This window comes from Gadus morhua, chromosome 10, assembly GCF_902167405.1.
Source record: "Gadus morhua chromosome 10, gadMor3.0, whole genome shotgun sequence".
NCBI classification, from domain to species: domain Eukaryota; kingdom Metazoa; phylum Chordata; class Actinopteri; order Gadiformes; family Gadidae; genus Gadus; species Gadus morhua.
Genome location: NC_044057.1, coordinates 3357518 through 3361756, shown reverse-complemented (window position 1 = coordinate 3361756; position 4239 = coordinate 3357518). Strand labels below are relative to the sequence as shown.

Sequence of the window (4239 nt, the reverse complement as noted above, 5' to 3'; positions counted from 1 at the left end):
AGAAAGCCATGGCTTTGTTGTCCTTTGTGGTTCCTAATCGCTTGAAGCTGGTCCTGATGCTGTTAATCATTTACAATGTAGGCTCCTCCGCAGCCGTGATTTGCAGCGACGATGCATTGGGGCAACTCGATACAGATGTCGAGAATCTGAATAAGACGGTGAGTTTGGGAATCCTTTACATTTTTCAATGTTCACCGCTCGTGAGAAGCCATATTGAAGAAAATGGCTCAATGAAATCTATTCAATACAACTTGTTGTGTTGTTCAAGGTGAGTAGCTCACCTAGATATTGTGAGTGACTGGTGTGTCAAAAGTTCCTGCAAGGAGACGGAGCAGGGAGCGGGGAGGCAGATAACAGACTGATAGCTTGTTTCTGCCTAATAACCGTATTTTATTTGAATATTATTAGATCCTCAGGAACATTTTGGAGTTGTAGAAATGCTATGTCACATAGGCATGTATTGGTGCAATTTTTGTTAGACTGAAGAGCATCACTGTTACCATCGACCACTTCCTCTTAAAATTATCTCTAATCTAACACGTCGGCCTGCCTGACTGCCTAGTTAGAGTCTTTACACAGACGATAGGCACACAGACGACATGTAAGTACCTAGTCCTATTCATGACAGATTTACTTTCATTTCTGTGTTGACAAATTTGAACAGTAGACCTCAATATGTCTGTTAATTTTAAGCCGTTATGTACTTTTGCATCTGTGGTGATTGTTGGCTAGGAGATGTGTGCTAGGAGAATCTCACTGAATTTACAAAAATGGCTATTAACTGAAACCGACAATCAGGACAAGTACCATGCATGTAACACCTGCTTCTTCTTGTTTGCAGCTTCCCCACTTCCCCCTTAACATCAATTCTTCAGAACAGGTAAACTAAACTGACACAGGACAAATCAATAAGGTGGTTGATTCATTTGAAATAATTGGTCAATGTTTAGTAACCATTTACTGGATGTGAATGCGATTGAAAAATTATGTTAAAGATTAGAGCTAAGGTTACAGCATTCAAGTCAAGGTTTTTCATCTTTACAGTCATTTTGCACTTAACAGGAAGAGCCAGATCAATAATGTAATTTTCCCCAGAAACAAAGTTGTAGTTGATGTTTCAGTACACTGTTTGGCCATTTGCTTATGTATGGCTCTGTGTTGGATATCAACAGCAAAACTGCACACATCTGTATTTTGAGACTGGCCTGGCTCAACTTAAGAAGACCTGTTCTGAGGATCTGAAAATCAATGGATTGATAGAAGAATTGATAAAAAGATTTAAGTATGAAAAATGCCTGGTAAGATTCAGATTACTCAACATGGCTGTGAGTAAATATGTGTGTGTTTGTGTGTGTGTTTAAATGTGTGATTGCGTGTGTTAGTGTGTGTCAATGTGTGTGTGTATGTGTGTGCGTGTGTGTTTTTGTGAGTGTCAATCTGTGTGTGTGTGTGTGTGTGGGGGGGGGGGGGGGGGGGTTTGTGTGTGTGTGTGTGTGTGTGTGTGTGTGTGTGTGTGTGTGTGTGTGTGTGTGTGTGTGTGTGTGTGTGTGTGTGTGTGTGTGTGTGTGTGTGTGTGTGTGTGTGTTCACTAGTATTGAGTATTCTCTGTCTCCAACAGCGCGACCTCAGTGATGTTACGGGCCTGAAGTGTATGAAGAATACAACTTCATACCATTTCATGGATCAGCTGAAAAATCTGAGCCAACAGCTGAACAACATCGCCAAAGTCATAGGGAGGAGGAGGAGGAGGAGGAGGAGATCAGTCTGGAACCAAGAAGCCTACTGATCAGTAACTCACTGTTTGAACTGACACACTGAAGCCTGCCCACGACAAAACCAACCACTTATAATCTTTATTTTTAAATACTGATTATATTCATGGAAAACCCTATGGATGGAAGATTAATATTTATATTTTTTAATACTGATTATATTTATGGAATAGAATACTGATGAAAGATTTTTTATTTTTATTTTTAAATACTGATTATATTTACGAAATAGCCAACTGATGAAAGTTTTCTATTTCTATTTTTAAATACTGAATATATTTATGAAATAGCCTACTGATGAAAGATTTATATATTTTTAATAATGATTTATATTTATGGAATAGCCTTCTAAGTTTTAGAATAAAATGTATTATTTAATTACTTATTGATTATCTGAATGCTGAACTTGAAATATTGTTATTTATCATAAATTATGTTTTAAAAGTTAAAATATATTGTTATATATGTATTTATTAATCACTGTTGTTGAGGTTGATTCTGCTCTGTGCAGTGTCCTGGCTGAGCATATTCTTTAATAAAGACTACTGAAGACATGATTTAATGGTTTTCGTGGCTGAATGACTTCTGTTATTATTAGTTTAGTGAGCAAATATAGAATATGCTTCACTATTAATCAACAAAACTGAGAGAAACAATATTCACCAACCCTTATTATATAACAAATTATATTCAAGTTATCAATTATTAGTAGGCTATTGGAGTTACTTTATGCACACATGTTTCAATGCTGGCGAGTAATCTTTGAATATATATTTAAAATTTGACATGCCGAGAAAGTCTACACTTTGTCACTTAATCCCCCCCGAAAATAAAACAAGAACCAAACCTCAGCATTATTTGAGGACTGCCTCTCAAAACAAACATGCAAGTCCCAACAGATCTAAGGCCCCGGCGCCTTTCCGAATGATTGCGCCGATGGATTGAACTCTACTCGTGAGCAACGTGTGCTGTGCTTACATTGTGTCAATTAAAGTTCCTCATCACAGCGTCCCGCTCCTATCACAAGAAATTAGAGTCAATCGTTTCGGGGGGCTGGTCAGATATATGAGTGCATGTTACAGGAAATTAAATGAAGGCCAAAGGTCTACATATACGAGAACCGGCGGGGTTCCCAACAAACATGTAGCTCATTGTCCCATGTTTGAAACAAGCTTTTAATAATTTATGTTATTTATAAAACACTTAAGCCTACTCCCATTTGATTCCCTAAAACACAGAAGTGAAACCAGCAACCGTCCTAGGTATCTTCAACTCACACCTCCGGCTGAGTTTTTCTGGCATTCCTGTGGAGGTTGGGGGCATTGAGCCGGAACTCGGACACCGTGGTGGACACCGGTGGTCAGGGAAGCCGTCCGATTGAAGAAGGAGGCCTTCCGGGATATGATATCCTGGAGGACTCCTGACTCGGTTGCAGGGTACCGACAGGCTCGAAGGGCTGCAGCTGCCGCCGTGTTGGAGGCTAAGCAGCGGGTGTGGGAGAAGCTCGGAGAGGCCATGGAGAAGGACTTTCGGTCAGCACCAAAGTGTTTCTGGAAGACTATCCGGCACCTCAGGAGGGGGAAACAGGGAACCATCCAAGCTGTGTACAGTAAGGATGGGACTCTGCTGACCTCAACTGAGGAGGTCGTCGGACGTTGGAAGGAACACTTTGAGGAACTCCTGAATCCAAATAACACGCCCTCTATGTTGGAGGCAGAGCTCGAGGTTGATAGTGTTTCGTCGTCAATTTCCCTGGTGGAGGTCACTGAGGTAGTCAAACATCTCCGCAGTGGCAAAGCCCCAGGGATTGATGAGATCCAGCCAGAAATGCTAAAGGCTCTGGGTGTTGAGGGGCTGTCATGGTTGACACGCCTATTCAACATTGCGTGGGAGTCGGGTACAGTGCCAAAGGAGTGGCAAACCGGGGTGGTGGTTCCCCTGTTCAAAAAGCGGGTCCGGAGAGTGTGTGTCAATTACCGGGGTATCACACTTCTCAGACTCCCTGGTAAAGTCTACTTCAAGGTGCTGGAAAGGAGGGTTCGGCCGATCGTCGAACCTCAGATTGAAGAGGAACAATGCGGTTTTCGCCCCGGACGTGGGACTACGGACCAGCTCTTCACTCTCGCAAGGATCCTGGAGGGGACCTGGGAGTATGCCCATCCAGTCTACATGTGTTTGGTGGATCTGGAGAAGGCGTATGACCGGGTCCCCCAGGAGAAACTGTGGGAGGTGCTGCGGGAGTATGGGGTAAGGGGGTCTCTCCTCAGGGCCATCCAATCTCTGTACTCCCAAAGCGAGAGCTGTGTTTGCGTCCTCAGCAGCAGTCAGTTTCATTCTCACTGGGTGTTGGTCTCCGCCAGGGCTGCGCCTTTTCACCAATCCTGTTTGTGATATACATGGACAGGATATCGAGGCGTAGTCGTGGTGGGGAGGGGTTGCAGTTCGGTGGTCTGAGGATCTCGTCACT

General features: G+C 42.8%; 1 long non-coding RNA gene across 1 annotated transcript; it reads left to right on the top strand.

Annotated features, from left to right (window-relative positions):
- Nucleotides 1–544: 544 nt before the first annotated feature.
- LOC115552485 (uncharacterized) lies at nt 545–2329 on the top strand. Its single transcript, XR_003978321.1, has 4 exons — nt 545–601; nt 842–880; nt 1173–1298; nt 1619–2329. It is a non-coding gene; the product is annotated as an uncharacterized LOC115552485 (long non-coding RNA).
- The last annotated feature ends 1910 nt before the right edge of the window (nt 2330–4239 follow it).